The following is a 21463-nucleotide window of genomic DNA, read 5'->3' as shown; positions in this document are numbered from 1 at the left end:
GATCCTTGTTTATTCTTCATTGTTCATTCTTCATCGCTCATTCTTCATTGATCATTGATCCTTGTTCATTCTTCATCGTTCATTCTTCATTGATCATTGATCCTTGTTCATTCTTCATCGTTCATTCTTCATTGAACATTGATTCTTGTTCATTCTTCATCGTTCATTCGTCATTGATCATTGATCCTTGTTCATTCTTCATCGTTCATTCTTCATTGATCATTGATCCTTGTTCATTCTTCATCGTTGATTCGTCATTGACCATTGATCCTTGTTCATTCTTCATCGTTCATTCTTCATTGATCATTGATCCTTGTTTATTCTTCATTGTTCATTCTTCATCGCTCATTCTTCATTGATCATTGATCCTTGTTCATTCTTCATCGTTCATTCTTCATTGATCATTGATCCTTGTTCATTCTTCATCGTTCATTCGTCATTTATCATTGATCCTTGTTCATTCTTCATCGTTCATTCTTCATTGATCATTGATCCTTGTTCATTCTTCATCGTTCATTCGTCATTGATCATTGATCCTTGTTTATTCTTCATCGTTCATTCTTCATTGATCATTGATGCTTGTTCATTCTTCATCGTTCATTCTTCATTGATCATTGATCCTTGTTCATTCTTCATCGTTCATTCGTCATTAACCTTTGATCCTTGTTCATTCTTCATCATTCATTCTTCATTGATCATTGATCCTTGTTCATTCTTCATCGTTCATTCTTCATTGATCATTGATCCTTGTTCATTCTTCATTGCTCATTCGTGATTGATCATTGATCCTTGTTCTTTATTCATCGTTCATTCTTCATTGATCATTGATCCTTGTTCATTATTCATCGTTCATTCTTCAATAATCATTGATCCTTGTTCATTCTTCATCGTTCATTCTTCATTGATCATTGATCCTTGTTCATTCTTCATCGTTCATTCGTCATTGATCATTTATCCTTGTTCATTCTTCATCGTTCATTCTTCATTGATCATTGATCCTTGTTCATTCTTCATCGTTGATTCGTCATTGACCATTGATCCTTGTTCATTCTTCATCGTTCATTCTTCATTGATCATTGATCCTTGTTTATTCTTCATTGTTCATTCTTCATCGCTCATTCTTCATTGATCATTGATCCTTGTTCATTCTTCATCGTTCATTCTTCATTGATCATTGATCCTTGTTCATTCTTCATCGTTCATTCTTCATTGAACATTGATTCTTGTTCATTCTTCATCGTTCATTCTTCATTGATCATTGATCCTTGTACATTCTTCATCGCTCATTCTTCATTGATCATTGATCCTTGTTCATTCTTCATCGTTCATTCTTCATTGATCATTAATCCTTGTTCATTCTTCATCGTTCATTCTTCATCGATCATTGATCCTTGTTCATTCTTCATCGTTCATTCGTCATTGATCATTGATCCTTGTTCATTCTTCATCGTTCATTCTTCATTGATCATTGATCCTGGTTCATTCTTCATCGTTCATTCTTCATTGATCATTGATCCTTGTTCATTCTTCATCGTTCATTCTTCATTGATCATTGATCCTTGTTCATTCTTCATCGTTCATTCGTTATTGATCATTGATCCTTGTTCATTCTTCATCGTTCATTCTTCATTGATCAATTATCCTTGTTCATTCTTCATCGTTCATTCTTCATTGATCATTGATCCTTGTTCATTCTTCATCGTTCATTCGTCATTGATCATTAATCCTTGTTCATTCTTCATCGTTCATTCGTCATTGACCATTAATCCTTGTTCATTCTTCATCGTTCATTCTTCATTGATCATTGATCCTTGTTCATTCTTCATCGTTCATTCTTCATTGATCATTGATCCTTGTTCATTCTTCATCGTTCGTTCTTCATTCTTCATTGATCATTGATCCTTGTTCATTATTCATCGTTCATTCTTCAATAATCATTGATCCTTGTTCATTCTTCATCGTTCATTCTTCATTGATCATTGTTCCTTGTTCATTCTTCATCGTTCATTCGTCATTGATCATTGATCCTTGTTCATTCTTCATCGTTCATTCTTCATTGATCATTGATCCTTGTTCATTCTTCATCGTTGATTCGTCATTGACCATTGATCCTTGTTCATTCTTCATCGTTCATTCTTCATTGATCATTGATCCTTGTTTATTCTTCATTGTTCATTCTTCATCGCTCATTCTTCATTGATCATTGATCCTTGTTCATTCTTCATCGTTCATTCTTCATTGATCATTGATCCTTGTTCATTCTTCATCGTTCATTCTTCATTGAACATTGATTCTTGTTCATTCTTCATCGTTCATTCTTCATTGATCATTGATCCTTGTACATTCTTCATCGCTCATTCTTCATTGATCATTGATCCTTGTTCATTCTTCATCGTTCATTCTTCATTGATCATTAATCCTTGTTCATTCTTCATCGTTCATTCTTCATCGATCATTGATCCTTGTTCATTCTTCATCGTTCATTCGTCATTGATCATTGATCCTTGTTCATTCTTCATCGTTCATTCTTCATTGATCATTGATCCTGGTTCATTCTTCATCGTTCATTCTTCATTGATCATTGATCCTTGTTCATTCTTCATCGTTCATTCTTCATTGATCATTGATCCTTGTTCATTCTTCATCGTTCATTCGTTATTGATCATTGATCCTTGTTCATTCTTCATCGTTCATTCTTCATTGATCAATTATCCTTGTTCATTCTTCATCGTTCATTCTTCATTGATCATTGATCCTTGTTCATTCTTCATCGTTCATTCGTCATTGATCCTTAATCCTTGTTCATTCTTCATCGTTCATTCGTCATTGACCATTAATCCTTGTTCATTATTCATCGTTCATTCTTCATTGATCATTGATCCTTGTTCATTCTTCATCGTTCATTCGTCATTGATCATTGATCCTTGTTCATTCTTCATCGTTCATTCGTCATTGATCAGTAATCCTTGTTCTTTCTTCATCGTTCATTCGTCATTGACCATTAATCCTTGTTCATTATTCATCGTTCATTCTTCATTGATCATTGATCCTTGTTCATTCTTCCTCGTTCATTCGTCATTGATCATTGATCCTTGTTCATTCTTCATCGTTCATTCTCCATTGATCATTGATGCTTGTTTATTCTTCATCGTTCATTCTTCATTGATCATTGATCCTTGTTCATTCTTCATCGCTAATTCGTGATTGATCATTGATCCTTGTTCATTATTCATCGTTCATTCTTCATTGATCATTGATCCTTGTTCATTCTTCATCGTTCATTCTTCATTGATCATTGATCCTTGTTCATTCTTCATCGTTCATTCGTCATTTATCATTGATCCTTGTTCATTCTTCATCGTTCATTCTTCATTGATCATTGATCCTTGTTCATTCTTCATCGTTCATTCGTCATTGATCATTGATCCTTGTTTATTCTTCATCGTTCATTCTTCATTGATCATTGATGCTTGTTCATTCTTCATCGTTCATTCTTCTTTGATCATTGATCCTTGTTCATTCTTCATCGTTCATTCGTCATTAACCTTTGATCCTTGTTCATTCTTCATCATTCATTCTTCATTGATCATTGATCCTTGTTCATTCTTCATCGTTCATTCTTCATTGATCATTGATCCTTGTTCATTCTTCATTGCTCATTCGTGATTGATCATTGATCCTTGTTCTTTATTCATCGTTCATTCTTCATTGATCATTGATCCTTGTTCATTATTCATCGTTCATTCTTCAATAATCATTGATCCTTGTTCATTCTTCATCGTTCATTCTTCATTGATCATTGATCCTTGTTCATTCTTCATCGTTCATTCGTCATTGATCATTGATCCTTGTTCATTCTTCATCGTTCATTCTTCATTGAACATTGATTCTTGTTCATTCTTCATCGTTCATTCTTCATTGATCATTGATCCTTGTACATTCTTCATCGCTCATTCTTCATTGATCATTGATCCTTGTTCATTCTTCATCGTTCATTCTTCATTGATCATTAATCCTTGTTCATTCTTCATCGTTCATTCTTCATCGATCATTGATCCTTGTTCATTCTTCATCGTTCATTCGTCATTGATCATTGATCCTTGTTCATTCTTCATCGTTCATTCATCATTGATCATTGATCCTGGTTCATTCTTCATCGTTCATTCTTCATTGATCATTGATCCTTGTTCATTCTTCATCGTTCATTCTTCATTGATCATTGATCCTTGTTCATTCTTCATCGTTCATTCGTTATTGATCATTGATCCTTGTTCATTCTTCATCGTTCATTCTTCATTGATCAATTATCCTTGTTCATTCTTCATCGTTCATTCTTCATTGATCATTGATCCTTGTTCATTCTTCATCGTTCATTCGTCATTGATCCTTAATCCTTGTTCATTCTTCATCGTTCATTCGTCATTGACCATTAATCCTTGTTCATTATTCATCGTTCATTCTTCATTGATCATTGATCCTTGTTCATTCTTCATCGTTCATTCGTCATTGATCATTGATCCTTGTTCATTCTTCATCGTTCATTCGTCATTGATCAGTAATCCTTGTTCTTTCTTCATCGTTCATTCGTCATTGACCATTAATCCTTGTTCATTATTCATCGTTCATTCTTCATTGATCATTGATCCTTGTTCATTCTTCCTCGTTCATTCGTCATTGATCATTGATCCTTGTTCATTCTTCATCGTTCATTCTCCATTGATCATTGATGCTTGTTTATTCTTCATCGTTCATTCTTCATTGATCATTGATCCTTGTTCATTCTTCATCGCTAATTCGTGATTGATCATTGATCCTTGTTCATTATTCATCGTTCATTCTTCATTGATCATTGATCCTTGTTCATTCTTCATCGTTCATTCGTCATTTATCATTGATCCTTGTTCATTCTTCATCGTTCATTCTTCATTGATCATTGATCCTTGTTCATTCTTCATCGTTCATTCGTCATTGATCATTGATCCTTGTTTATTCTTCATCGTTCATTCTTCATTGATCATTGATGCTTGTTCATTCTTCATCGTTCATTCTTCTTTGATCATTGATCCTTGTTCATTCTTCATCGTTCATTCGTCATTAACCTTTGATCCTTGTTCATTCTTCATCATTCATTCTTCATTGATCATTGATCCTTGTTCATTCTTCATCGTTCATTCTTCATTGATCATTGATCCTTGTTCATTCTTCATTGCTCATTCGTGATTGATCATTGATCCTTGTTCTTTATTCATCGTTCATTCTTCATTGATCATTGATCCTTGTTCATTATTCATCGTTCATTCTTCAATAATCATTGATCCTTGTTCATTCTTCATCGTTCATTCTTCATTGATCATTGATCCTTGTTCATTCTTCATCGTTCATTCGTCATTGATCATTGATCCTTGTTCATTCTTCATCGTTCATTCTTCATTGAACATTGATTCTTGTTCATTCTTCATCGTTCATTCTTCATTGATCATTGATCCTTGTACATTCTTCATCGCTCATTCTTCATTGATCATTGATCCTTGTTCATTCTTCATCGTTCATTCTTCATTGATCATTAATCCTTGTTCATTCTTCATCGTTCATTCTTCATCGATCATTGATCCTTGTTCATTCTTCATCGTTCATTCGTCATTGATCATTGATCCTTGTTCATTCTTCATCGTTCATTCTTCATTGATCATTGATCCTGGTTCATTCTTCATCGTTCATTCTTCATTGATCATTGATCCTTGTTCATTCTTCATCGTTCATTCTTCATTGATCATTGATCCTTGTTCATTCTTCATCGTTCATTCGTTATTGATCATTGATCCTTGTTCATTCTTCATCGTTCATTCTTCATTGATCAATTATCCTTGTTCATTCTTCATCGTTCATTCTTCATTGATCATTGATCCTTGTTCATTCTTCATCGTTCATTCGTCATTGATCCTTAATCCTTGTTCATTCTTCATCGTTCATTCGTCATTGACCATTAATCCTTGTTCATTATTCATCGTTCATTCTTCATTGATCATTGATCCTTGTTCATTCTTCATCGTTCATTCGTCATTGATCATTGATCCTTGTTCATTCTTCATCGTTCATTCGTCATTGATCAGTAATCCTTGTTCTTTCTTCATCGTTCATTCGTCATTGACCATTAATCCTTGTTCATTATTCATCGTTCATTCTTCATTGATCATTGATCCTTGTTCATTCTTCCTCGTTCATTCGTCATTGATCATTGATCCTTGTTCATTCTTCATCGTTCATTCTCCATTGATCATTGATCCTTGTTCATTCTTCATCGTTCATTCTTCATCGTTCATTCTTCATTGATCATTGATCCTTGTTCATTCTTCATCGCTAATTCGTGATTGATCATTGATCCTTGTTCATTATTCATCGTTCATTCTTCATTGATCATTGATCCTTGTTCATTCTTCATCGTTCATTCTTCATTGATCATTGATCCTTGTTCATTCTTCATCGTTCATTCGTCATTTATCATTGATCCTTGTTCATTCTTCATCGTTCATTCTTCATTGATCATTGATCCTTGTTCATTCTTCATCGTTCATTCGTCATTGATCATTGATCCTTGTTTATTCTTCATCGTTCATTCTTCATTGATCATTGATGCTTGTTCATTCTTCATCGTTCATTCTTCATTGATCATTGATCCTTGTTCATTCTTCATCGTTCATTCGTCATTAACCTTTGATCCTTGTTCATTCTTCATCATTCATTCTTCATTGATCATTTATCCTTGTTCATTCTTCATCGTTCATTCTTCATTGATCATTGATCCTTGTTCATTCTTCATTGCTCATTCGTGATTGATCATTGATCCTTGTTCTTTATTCATCGTTCATTCTTCATTGATCATTGATCCTTGTTCATTATTCATCGTTCATTCTTCAATAATCATTGATCCTTGTTCATTCTTCATCGTTCATTCTTCATTGATCATTGATCCTTGTTCATTCTTCATCGTTCATTCGTCATTGATCATTTATCCTTGTTCATTCTTCATCGTTCATTCTTCATTGATCATTGATCCTTGTTCATTCTTCATCGTTGATTCGTCATTGACCATTGATCCTTGTTCATTCTTCATCGTTCATTCTTCATTGATCATTGATCCTTGTTTATTCTTCATTGTTCATTCTTCATCGCTCATTCTTCATTGATCATTGATCCTTGTTCATTCTTCATTGATCATTGATCCTTGTTCATTCTTCATCGTTCATTCTTCATTGAACATTGATTCTTGTTCATTCTTCATCGTTCATTCTTCATTGATCATTGATCCTTGTACATTCTTCATCGCTCATTCTTCATTGATCATTGATCCTTGTTCATTCTTCATCGTTCATTCTTCATTGATCATTAATCCTTGTTCATTCTTCATCGTTCATTCTTCATCGATCATTGATCCTTGTTCATTCTTCATCGTTCATTCGTCATTGATCATTGATCCTTGTTCATTCTTCATCGTTCATTCTTCATTGATCATTGATCCTGGTTCATTCTTCATCGTTCATTCTTCATTGATCATTGATCCTTGTTAATTCTTCATCGTTCATTCTTCATTGATCATTGATCCTTGTTCATTCTTCATCGTTCATTCGTTATTGATCATTGATCCTTGTTCATTCTTCATCGTTCATTCTTCATTGATCAATTATCCTTGTTCATTCTTCATCGTTCATTCTTCATTGATCATTGATCCTTGTTCATTCTTCATCGTTCATTCGTCATTGATCATTAATCCTTGTTCATTCTTCATCGTTCATTCGTCATTGACCATTAATCCTTGTTCATTCTTCATCGTTCATTCTTCATTGATCATTGATCCTTGTTCATTCTTCATCGTTCGTTCTTCATTCTTCATTGATCATTGATCCTTGTTCATTCTTCATCGTTCATTCGTCATTGACCATTAATCCTTGTTCATTCTTCATCGTTCATTCTTCATTGATCATTGATCCTTGTTCATTCTTCATCGTTCATTCTTCATTGATCATTGATCCTTGTTCATTCTTCATCGTTCATTCGTCATTGACCATTGATCCTTATTCATTCTTCACCGTTTCTTCTTCATTGATCATTGATCCTTGTTCATTCTTCATCGTTCATTCTTCATTGATCATTGATCCTTGTTCATTCTTCATCGTTCATTCGTTATTGACCATTAATCCTTGTTCATTTTTCATCGTGCATTCGTCATTGATCATTGATCCTTGTTCATTCTTCATCGTTCATTCGTCATTGATCATTGATCCTTGTTCATTCTTCATCGTTCATTCTTCATTGATCATTGATCCTTGTTCATTCTTCATCATTCATTCTTCGTTGATCATTGATCCTTGTTCATTCTTCATCGTTCATTCGTCATTGAGCATTGATTCTTGTTCACTCTTCATCGTTCATTCTTCATTGATCATTGATCCTTGTTCAATCTTCATCGTTCATTCGTCATTGACCATTGATCCTTGTTCATTCTTCATCGTTGATTCTTCATTGATCATTGATACTTGTTCATTGTTCATTGCTCATTCGTCATTGATCATTGATCCTTGTTCATTATTCATCGTTCATTCATCATTGATCATTGATCCTTCTTCATTCTTCATCGTTCATTCTTCATTGATCATTGATCCTTGTTCATTCTTCATCGTTCATTCGTCATTGATCATTGATCCTTGTTCATTCTTCATCGTTCATTCTTCATTGATCATTGATCCTTGTTCATTCTTCATCGTTCATTCGTCATTGATCATTGATCCTTGTTCATTCTTCATCGTTCATTCGTCATTGATCAGTAATCCTTGTTCTTTCTTCATCGTTCATTCGTCATTGACCATTAATCCTTGTTCATTATTCATCGTTCATTCTTCATTGATCATTGATCCTTGTTCATTCTTCATCGTTCATTCTTCATTGATCATTGATCCTTGTTCATTCTTCATCGTTCATTCGTCATTTATCATTGATCCTTGTTCATTCTTCATCGTTCATTCTTCATTGATCATTGATCCTTGTTCATTCTTCATCGTTCATTCGTCATTGATCATTGATCCTTGTTTATTCTTCATCGTTCATTCTTCATTGATCATTGATGCTTGTTCATTCTTCATCGTTCATTCTTCATTGATCATTGATCCTTGTTCATTCTTCATCGTTCATTCGTCATTAACCTTTGATCCTTGTTCATTCTTCATCGTTCATTCTTCATTGATCATTGATCCTTGTTCATTCTTCATCGTTCATTCTTCATTGATCATTGATCCTTGTTCATTCTTCATTGCTCATTCGTGATTGATCATTGATCCTTGTTCTTTATTCATCGTTCATTCTTCATTGATCATTGATCCTTGTTCATTATTCATCGTTCATTCTTCAATAATCATTGATCCTTGTTCATTCTTCATCGTTCATTCTTCATTGATCATTGATCCTTGTTCATTCTTCATCGTTCATTCGTCATTGATCATTGATCCTTGTTCATTCTTCATCGTTCATTCTTCATTGATCATTGATCCTTCTTCATTCTTCATCGTTGATTCGTCATTGACCATTGATCCTTGTTCATTCTTCATCGTTCATTCTTCATTGATCATTGATCCTTGTTTATTCTTCATTGTTCATTCTTCATCGCTCATTCTTCATTGATCATTGATCCTTGTTCATTCTTCATCGTTCATTCTTCATTGATCATTGATCCTTGTTCATTCTTCATCGTTCATTCTTCATTGATCATTGATCCTTGTTCATTCTTCATCGTTCATTCGTCATTGACCATTGATCCTTGTTCATTCTTCATCGTTTCTTCTTCATTGATCATTGATCCTTGTTCATTCTTAATCGTTCATTCTTCATTGATCATTGATCCTTGTTCATTCTTCATCGTTTCTTCTTCATTGATCATTGATCCTTGTTCATTCTTCATCGTTCATTCTTCATCGTTCATTCTTCATTGATCATTGATCCTTGTTCATTCTTCATCGTTCATTCTTCATTGATCATTGATCCTTGTTCATTCTTCATCGTTCATTCGTCATTGATCATTGATCCTTGTTCATTCTTCATCGTTCATTCGTCATTGATCAGTAATCCTTGTTCTTTCTTCATCGTTCATTCGTCATTGACCATTAATCCTTGTTCATTATTCATCGTTCATTCTTCATTGATCATTGATCCTTGTTCATTCTTCATCGTTCATTCTTCATTGATCATTGATCCTTGTTCATTCTTCATCGTTCATTCGTCATTTATCATTGATCCTTGTTCATTCTTCATCGTTCATTCTTCATTGATCATTGATCCTTGTTCATTCTTCATCGTTCATTCGTCATTGATCATTGATCCTTGTTTATTCTTCATCGTTCATTCTTCATTGATCATTGATGCTTGTTCATTCTTCATCGTTCATTCTTCATTGATCATTGATCCTTGTTCATTCTTCATCGTTCATTCGTCATTAACCTTTGATCCTTGTTCATTCTTCATCGTTCATTCTTCATTGATCATTGATCCTTGTTCATTCTTCATCGTTCATTCTTCATTGATCATTGATCCTTGTTCATTCTTCATTGCTCATTCGTGATTGATCATTGATCCTTGTTCTTTATTCATCGTTCATTCTTCATTGATCATTGATCCTTGTTCATTATTCATCGTTCATTCTTCAATAATCATTGATCCTTGTTCATTCTTCATCGTTCATTCTTCATTGATCATTGATCCTTGTTCATTCTTCATCGTTCATTCGTCATTGATCATTGATCCTTGTTCATTCTTCATCGTTCATTCTTCATTGATCATTGATCCTTGTTCATTCTTCATCGTTGATTCGTCATTGACCATTGATCCTTGTTCATTCTTCATCGTTCATTCTTCATTGATCATTGATCCTTGTTTATTCTTCATTGTTCATTCTTCATCGCTCATTCTTCATTGATCATTGATCCTTGTTCATTCTTCATCGTTCATTCTTCATTGATCATTGATCCTTGTTCATTCTTCATCGTTCATTCTTCATTGATCATTGATCCTTGTTCATTCTTCATCGTTCATTCGTCATTGACCATTGATCCTTGTTCATTCTTCATCGTTTCTTCTTCATTGATCATTGATCCTTGTTCATTCTTAATCGTTCATTCTTCATTGATCATTGATCCTTGTTCATTCTTCATCGTTTCTTCTTCATTGATCATTGATCCTTGTTCATTCTTCATCGTTCATTCTTCATCGTTCATTCTTCATTGATCATTGATCCTTGTTCATTCTTCATCGTTCATTCGTTATTGACCATTAATCCTTGTTCATTCTTCATCGTTCATTCGTCATTGATCATTGATCCTTGTTCATTCTTCATCGTTCATTCGTCATTGATCATTGATCCTTGTTCATTCTTCATCGATCATTCTCCATTGATCATTGATCCTTGTTCATTCTTCATCGTTCATTCTTCATTGATCATTGATCCTTGTTCATTCTTCATCGTTCATTCGTCATTGACCATTAATCCTTGTTCATTCTTCATCGTTCATTCTTCATTGATCATTGATCCTTGTTCATTCTTCATCGCTCATTCGTCATTGACCATTGATCCTTGTTCATTCTTCATCGTTCATTCGTCATTAACCTTTGATCCTTGTTCATTCTTCATCGTTCATTCTTCATTGATCATTGATCCTTGTTCATTCTTCATCGTTCATTCTTCATTGATCATTGATCCTTGTTCATTCTTCATCGTTCATTCATCATTGATTATTGATCCTTGTTTATTCTTCATCGTTCATTCATCATTGATCAATTATCCTTGTTCATTCTTCATCGTTCATTCTTCATTGATCATTGATCCTTGTTCATTCTTCATCGTTCATTCGTCATTGATCATTAATCCTTGTTCATTCTTCATCGTTCATTCGACATTGACCATTAATCCTTGTTCATTCTTCATCGTTCATTCTTCATTGATCATTGATCCTTGTTCATTCTTCATCGTTCATTCTTCATTGATCATTGATCCTTGTTCATTCTTCATCGTTCATTCGTCATTGATCTTTGATCCTTGTTCATTCTTCATCGTTCATTCGTCATTGATCATTTATCCTTGTTCATTCTTCATCGTTCATTCTTCATTGATCATTGATCCTTGTTCATTCTTCATCGTTCATTCTTCATTCTTCATTGATCATTGATCCTTGTTTATTCTTCATCGTTCATTCGTCATGGACCAATAATCCTTGTTCATTCTTCATCGTTCATTCTTCATTAATCATTGATCCTTGTTCATTCTTCATCGTTCATTCTTCATTGATCATTGATCCTTGTTCATTCTTCATCGTTCATTCTTCATTGATCATTGATCCTTGTTCATTCTTCATCGTTCATTCTTCATTGAACATTGATTCTTGTTCATTCTTCATCGTTCATTCTTCATTGATCATTGATCCTTGTACATTCTTCATCGCTCATTCTTCATTGGTCATTGATCCTTGTTCATTCTTCATCGTTCATTCTTCATTGATCATTGATCCCTGTTCATTCTTCATCGTTCATTCTTCATTGATCATTGATCCTTGTTCATTCTTCATCGTTCATTCTTCATTGATCATTGATCGTTGTTCATTCTTCATCGTTCATTCATCATTGATTATTGATCCTTGTTCATTCTTCATCGTTCATTCATCATTGATCAATTATCCTTGTTCATTCTTCATCGTTCATTCTTCATTGATCATTGATCCTTGTTCATTCTTCATCGTTCATTCTTCATTGATCATTGATCCTTGTTCATTCTTCATCGTTCATTCTTCATTGATCATTGATCCTTGTTCATTCTTCATCGTTCATTCATCATTGATTATTGATCCTTGTTTATTCTTCATCGTTCATTCATCATTGATCAATTATCCTTGTTCATTCTTCATCGTTCATTCTTAATTGATCATTGATCCTTGTTCATTCTTCATCGTTCATTCGTCATTGATCATTAATCCTTGTTCATTCTTCATCGTTCATTCGACATTGACCATTAATCCTTGTTCATTCTTCATCGTTCATTCTTCATTGATCATTGATCCTTGTTCATTTTTCATCGTTCATTCTTCATTGATCATTGATCCTTGTTCATTCTTCATCGTTCATTCGTCATTGATCTTTGATCCTTGTTCATTCTTCATCGTTCATTCGTCATTGATCATTTATCCTTGTTCATTCTTCATCGTTCATTCTTTATTGATCATTGATCCTTGTTCATTCTTCATCGTTCATTCTTCATTCTTCATTGATCATTGATCCTTGTTTATTCTTCATCGTTCATTCGTCATGGACCATTAATCCTTGTTCATTCTTCATCGTTCATTCTTCATTGATCATTGATCCTTGTTCATTCTTCATCGTTCATTCTTCATTGATCATTGATCCTTGTTCATTCTTCATCGTTCATTCTTCATTGATCATTGATCCTTGTTCATTCTTCATCGTTCATTCTTCATTGAACATTGATTCTTGTTCATTCTTCATCGTTCATTCTTCATTGATCATTGATCCTTGTACATTCTTCATCGCTCATTCTTCATTGGTCATTGATCCTTGTTCATTCTTCATCGTTCATTCTTCATTGATCATTGATCTTTGTTCATTCTTCATCGTTCATTCTTCATTGATCATTGATCCTTGTTCATTCTTCATCGTTCATTCTTCATTGATCATTGATCCTTGTTCATTCTTCATCGTTCATTCATCATTGATTATTGATCCTTGTTCATTCTTCATCGTTCATTCATCATTGATCAATTATCCTTGTTCATTCTTCATCGTTCATTCTTCATTGATCATTGATCCTTGTTCATTCTTCATCGTTCATTCTTCATTGATCATTGATCCTTGTTCATTCTTCATCGTCCATTCTTCATTGATCATTGATCCTGTTCATTCTTCATCGTTCATTCATCATTGATCATTGATCCTTGTTCATTCTTCATCGCTCATTCTTCATTGGTCATTGATCCTTGTTCATTCTTCATCGTTCATTCTTCATTGATCATTGATCCTTGTTCATTCTTCATCGTTCATTCTTCATTGATCATTGATCCTTGTTCATTCTTCATCGTTCATTCTTCATTGAACATTGATTCTTGTTCATTCTTCATCGTTCATTCTTCATTGATCATTGATCCTTGTACATTCTTCATCGCTCATTCTTCATTGGTCATTGATCCTTGTTCATTCTTCATCGTTCATTCTTCATTGATCATTGATCTTTGTTCATTCTTCATCGTTCATTCTTCATTGATCATTGATCCTTGTTCATTCTTCATCGTTCATTCTTCATTGATCATTGATCCTTGTTCATTCTTCATCGTTCATTCATCATTGATTATTGATCCTTGTTCATTCTTCATCGTTCATTCATCATTGATCAATTATCCTTGTTCATTCTTCATCGTTCATTCTTCATTGATCATTGATCCTTGTTCATTCTTCATCGTTCATTCATCATTGATTATTGATCCTTGTTCATTCTTCATCGTTCATTCATCATTGATCAATTATCCTTGTTCATTCTTCATCGTTCATTCTTCATTGATCATTGATCCTTGTTCATTCTTCATCGTTCATTCGTCATTGATCATTAATCCTTGTTCCTTCTTCATCGTTCATTCGTCATTGACCATTAATCCTTCTTCATTCTTCATCGTTCATTCTTCATTGATCATTGATCCTTGTTCATTCTTCATCGTTCATTCTTCATTGATCATTGATCCTTGTTCATTCTTCATCGTTCATTCGTCATTGATCATTGATCCTTGTTCATTCTTCATCGTTCATTAGTCATTGATCATTGATCCTTGTTCATTCTTCATCGTTCATTCTTCATTGATCATTGATCCTTGTTCATTCTTCATCGTTCATTCTTCATTGATCATTGATCCTTGTTCATTCTTCATCGTTCATTCTTCATTGAACATTGATTCTTGTTCATTCTTCATCGTTCATTCTTCATTGATCATTGATCCTTGTTCATTCTTCATCGTTCATTCTTCATTGATCATTGATCCTTGTTCATTCTTCATCGTTCATTCTTCATTCTTCATTGATCATTGATCCTTGTTCATTCTTCATCGTTCATTCTTCATTGATCATTGATCCTTGTTCATTCTTCATCGTTCATTCTTCATTGATCATTGATCCTTGTTCATTCTTCATCGTTCATTCTTCATTGATCATTGATCCTTGTTCATTCTTCATCGTTCATTCGTCATTGACCATTGATCCTTATTCATTCTTCATCGTTTCTTCTTCATTGATCATTGATCCTTGTTCATTCTTCATCGTTCATTCTTTATTCTTCATTGATCATTGATCCTTGTTCATTCTTCATCGTTCATTCTTCATTGATCATTGATCCTTGTTCATTATTCATCGTTCATTCTTTATTGATCATTGATCCTTGTTCATTCTTCATCGTTCATTCATCATTGATTATTGATCCTTGTTCATTCTTCATCGTTCATTCATCATTGATCAATTATCCTTGTTCATTCTTCATCGTTCATTCTTCATTGATCATTGATCCTTGTTCATTCTTCATCGTTCATTCGTCATTGATCATTAATCCTTGTTCCTTCTTCATCGTTCATTCGTCATTGACCATTAATCCTTGTTCATTCTTCATCGTTCATTCTTCATTGATCATTGATCCTTGTTCATTCTTCATCGTTCATTCTTCATTGATCATTGATCCTTGTTCATTCTTCATCGTTCATTCGTCATTGATCATTGATCCTTGTTCATTCTTCATCGTTCATTAGTGATTGATCATTGATCCTTGTTCATTCTTCATCGTTCATTCTTCATTGATCATTGATCCTTGTTCATTCTTCATCGTTCATTCTTCATTGATCATTGATCCTTGTTCATTCTTCATCGTTCATTCTTCATTGAACATTGATTCTTGTTCATTCTTCATCGTTCATTCTTAATTGATCATTGATCCTAGTACATTCTTCATCGCTCATTCTACATTGATCATTGATCCTTGTTCATTCTTCATCGTTCATTCTTCATTGATCATTGATCCTTGTTCATTCTTCATCGTTCATTCTTCATTGATCATTGATCCTTGTTCATTCTTCATCATTCATTCGTCATTGATCATTGATCCTTGTTCATTCTTCATCGTTCATTCGTCATTGATCATTGATCCTTGTTCATTCTTCATCGTTCATTCTTCATTGATCATTGATCCTTGTTCATTCTTCATCGTTCATTCTTCATTCTTCATTGATCATTGATCCTTGTTCATTCTTCATCGTTCATTCGTCGTTGACCATTAATCCTTGTTCATTCTTCATCGTTCATTCTTTATTGATCATTGATCCTTGTTCATTCTTCATCGTTCATTCGTCATTGACCATTGATCCTTGTTCATTCTTCATCGTTCATTCTTCATTGATCATTGAACCTTGTTCATTCTTCATCGTTCATTCTTCATTGATCATTGATCCTTGTTCACTCTTCATCGTTCATTCGTCATTGATCATTCATCCTTGTTCATTCTTCATCGTTAATTCTTCATTGATCAATTATCCTTGTTCATTCTTCATCGTTCATTCTTCATTGATCATTGATCCTTGTTCATTCTTCATCGTTCATTCGTCATTGATCATTAATCCTTGTTCATTCTTCATCGTTCATTCTTCATTGATCATTGATCCTTGTTCATTCTTCATCGTTCATTCTTCATTGATCATTGATCCTTGTTCATTCTTCATCGTTCATTCTTCATTCTTCATTGATCATTGATCCTTGTTCATTCTTCATCGTTCATTCTTCATTGATCATTGACCCTTGTTCATTCTTCATCGTTCATTCTTCATTGATCATTGATCCTTGTTCATTCTTCATCGTTCATTCTTCATTGATCATTGATCCTTGTTCATTCTTCATCGTTCATTCTTCATTGATCATTGATCCTTGTTCATTCTTCATCGTTCATTCTTCATTCTTCATTGATCATTGATCCTTGTTCATTCTTCATCGTTCATTCTTCATTGATCATTGATCCTTGTTCATTCTTCATCGTTCATTCTTCATTGATCATTGATCCTTGTTCATTCTTCATCGTTCATTCATCATTGATTATTGATCCTTGTTTATTCTTCATCGTTCATTCATCATTGATCAATTATCCTTGTTCATTCTTCATCGTTCATTCTTCATTGATCATTGATCCTTGTTCATTCTTCATCGTTCATTCGTCATTGATCATTAATCCTTGTTCATTCTTCATCGTTCATTCGACATTGACCATTAATCCTTGTTCATTCTTCATCGTTCATTCTTCATTGATCATTGATCCTTGTTCATTCTTCATCGTTCATTCTTCATTGATCATTGATCCTTGTTCATTCTTCATCGTTCATTCGTCATTGATCTTTGATCCTTGTTCATTCTTCATCGTTCATTCGTCATTGATCATTTATCCTTGTTCATTCTTCATCGTTCATTCTTCATTGATCATTGATCCTTGTTCATTCTTCATTCTTCATTGATCATTGATCCTTGTTTATTCTTCATCGTTCATTCGTCATGGACCAATAATCCTTGTTCATTCTTCATCGTTCATTCTTCATTAATCATTGATCCTTGTTCATTCTTCATCGTTCATTCTTCATTGATCATTGATCCTTGTTCATTCTTCATCGTTCATTCTTCATTGATCATTGATCCTTGTTCATTCTTCATCGTTCATTCTTCATTGAACATTGATTCTTGTTCATTCTTCATCGTTCATTCTTCATTGATCATTGATCCTTGTACATTCTTCATCGCTCATTCTTCATTGGTCATTGATCCTTGTTCATTCTTCATCGTTCATTCTTCATTGATCATTGATCCTTGTTTATTCTTCATCGTTCATTCGTCATGGACCATTAATCCTTGTTCATTCTTCATCGTTCATTCTTCATTGATCATTGATCCTTGTTCATTCTTCATCGTTCATTTTTCATTGATCATTGATCCTTGTTCATTCTTCATCGTTCATTCTTCATTGATCATTGATCCTTGTTCATTCTTCATCGTTCATTCTTCATTGAACATTGATTCTTGTTCATTCTTCATCGTTCATTCTTCATTGATCATTGATCCTTGTACATTCTTCATCGCTCATTCTTCATTGGTCATTGATCCTTGTTCATTCTTCATCGTTCATTCTTCATTGATCATTGATCCTTGTTCATTCTTCATCGTTCATTCTTCATTGATCATTGATCCTTGTTCATTCTTCATCGTTCATTCTTCATTGATCATTGATCCTTGTTCATTCTTCATCGTTCATTCATCATTGATTATTGATCCTTGTTCATTCTTCATCGTTCATTCATCATTGATCAATTATCCTTGTTCATTCTTCATCGTTCATTCTTCATTGATCATTGATCCTTGTTCATTCTTCATCGTTCATTCTTCATTGATCATTGATCCTTGTTCATTCTTCATCGTCCATTCTTCATTGATCATTGATCCTGTTCATTCTTCATCGTTCATTCATCATTGATTATTGATCCTTGTTCATTCTTCATCGTTCATTCATCATTGATCAATTATCCTTGTTCATTCTTCATCGTTCATTCTTCATTGATCATTGATCCTTGTTCATTCTTCATCGTTCATTCGTCATTGATCATTAATCCTTGTTCCTTCTTCATCGTTCATTCGTCATTGACCATTAATCCTTCTTCATTCTTCATCGTTCATTCTTCATTGATCATTGATCCTTGTTCATTCTTCATCGTTCATTCTTCATTGATCATTGATCCTTGTTCATTCTTCATCGTTCATTCGTCATTGATCATTGATCCTTGTTCATTCTTCATCGTTCATTAGTCATTGATCATTGATCCTTGTTCATTCTTCATCGTTCATTCTTCATTGATCATTGATCCTTGTTCATTCTTCATCGTTCATTCTTCATTGATCATTGATCCTTGTTCATTCTTCATCGTTCATTCTTCATTGAACATTGATTCTTGTTCATTCTTCATCGTTCATTCTTCATTGATCATTGATCCTTGTTCATTCTTCATCGTTCATTCTTCATTGATCATTGATCCTTGTTCATTCTTCATCGTTCATTCTTCATTCTTCATTGATCATTGATCCTTGTTCATTCTTCATCGTTCATTCTTCATTGATCATTGATCCTTGTTCATTCTTCATCGTTCATTCTTCATTGATCATTGATCCTTGTTCATTCTTCATCGTTCATTCTTCATTGATCATTGATCCTTGTTCATTCTTCATCGTTCATTCGTCATTGACCATTGATCCTTATTCATTCTTCATCGTTTCTTCTTCATTGATCATTGATCCTTGTTCATTCTTCATCGTTCATTCTTTATTCTTCATTGATCATTGATCCTTGTTCATTCTTCATCGTTCATTCTTCATTGATCATTGATCCTTGTTCATTATTCATCGTTCATTCTTTATTGATCATTGATCCTTGTTCATTCTTCATCGTTCATTCATCATTGATTATTGATCCTTGTTCATTCTTCATCGTTCATTCATCATTGATCAATTATCCTTGTTCATTCTTCATCGTTCATTCTTCATTGATCATTGATCCTTGTTCATTCTTCATCGTTCATTCGTCATTGATCATTAATCCTTGTTCCTTCTTCATCGTTCATTCGTCATTGACCATTAATCCTTGTTCATTCTTCATCGTTCATTCTTCATTGATCATTGATCCTTGTTCATTCTTCATCGTTCATTCTTCATTGATCATTGATCCTTGTTCATTCTTCATCGTTCATTCGTCATTGATCATTGATCCTTGTTCATTCTTCATCGTTCATTAGTGATTGATCATTGATCCTTGTTCATTCTTCATCGTTCATTCTTCATTGATCATTGATCCTTGTTCATTCTTCATCGTTCATTCTTCATTGATCATTGATCCTTGTTCATTCTTCATCGTTCATTCTTCATTGAACATTGATTCTTGTTCATTCTTCATCGTTCATTCTTCATTGATCATTGATCCTAGTACATTCTTCATCGCTCATTCTACATTGATCATTGATCCTTGTTCATTCTTCATCGTTCATTCTTCATTGATCATTGATCCTTGTTCATTCTTCATCGTTCATTCTTCATTGATCATTGATCCTTGTTCATTCTTCATCATTCATTCGTCATTGATCATTGATCCTTGTTCATTCTTCATCGTTCATTCTTCATTGATCATTGATCCTTGTTCATTCTTCATCGTTCATTCTTCATTCTTCATTGATCATTGATCCTTGTTCATTCTTCATCGTTCATTCGTCGTTGACCATTAATCCTTGTTCATTCTTCATCGTTCATTCTTTATTGATCATTGATCCTTGTTCATTCTTCATCGTTCATTCGTCATTGACCATTGATCCTTGTTCATTCTTCATCGTTCATTCTTCATTGATCATTGAACCTTGTTCATTCTTCATCGTTCATTCTTCATTGATCATTGATCCTTGTTCACTCTTCATCGTTCATTCGTCATTGATCATTCATCCTTGTTCATTCTTCATCGTTAATTCTTCATTGATCACTTATCCTTGTTCATTCTTCATCGTTCATTCTTCATTGATCATTGATCCTTGTTCATTCTTCATCGTTCATTCGTCATTGATCATTAATCCTTGTTCATTCTTCATCGTTCATTCTTCATTGATCATTGATCCTTGTTCATTCTTCATCGTTCATTCTTCATTGATCATTGATCCTTGTTCATTCTTCATCGTTCATTCTTCATTCTTCATTGATCATTGATCCTTGTTCATTCTTCATCGTTCATTCTTCATTGATCATTGACCCTTGTTCATTCTTCATCGTTCATTCTTCATTGATCATTGATCCTTGTTCATTCTTCATCGTTCATTCTTCATTGATCATTGATCCTTGTTCATTCTTCATCGTTCATTCGTCATTGACCATTGATCCTTATTCATTCTTCATCGTTTCTTCTTCATTGATCATTGATCCTTGTTCATTCTTCATCGTTCATTCTTCATTGATCATTGATCCTTGTTCATTCTTCATCGTTCATTCTTCATTCTTCATTGATCATTGATCCTTGTTCATTCTTCATCGTTCATTCTTCATTGATCATTGATCCTTGTTCATTCTTCATCGTTCATTCTTCATTGATCATTGATCCTTGTTCATTCTTCATCGTTCATTCATCATTGATTATTGATCCTTGTTTATTCTTCATCGTTCATTCATCATTGATCAATTATCCTTGTTCATTCTTCATCGTTCATTCTTCATTGATCATTGATCCTTGTTCATTCTTCATCGTTCATTCGTCATTGATCATTAATCCTTGTTCATTCTTCATCGTTCATTCGACATTGACCATTAATCCTTGTTCATTCTTCATCGTTCATTCTTCATTGAT

Source organism: Amaranthus tricolor, chromosome 3 (assembly GCF_026212465.1).
Source record: "Amaranthus tricolor cultivar Red isolate AtriRed21 chromosome 3, ASM2621246v1, whole genome shotgun sequence".
Taxonomy (NCBI): Eukaryota; Viridiplantae; Streptophyta; class Magnoliopsida; order Caryophyllales; family Amaranthaceae; genus Amaranthus; species Amaranthus tricolor.
The sequence above is the reverse complement of the archived record's forward strand: the minus strand, read 5'-3'. Positions refer to the sequence as shown.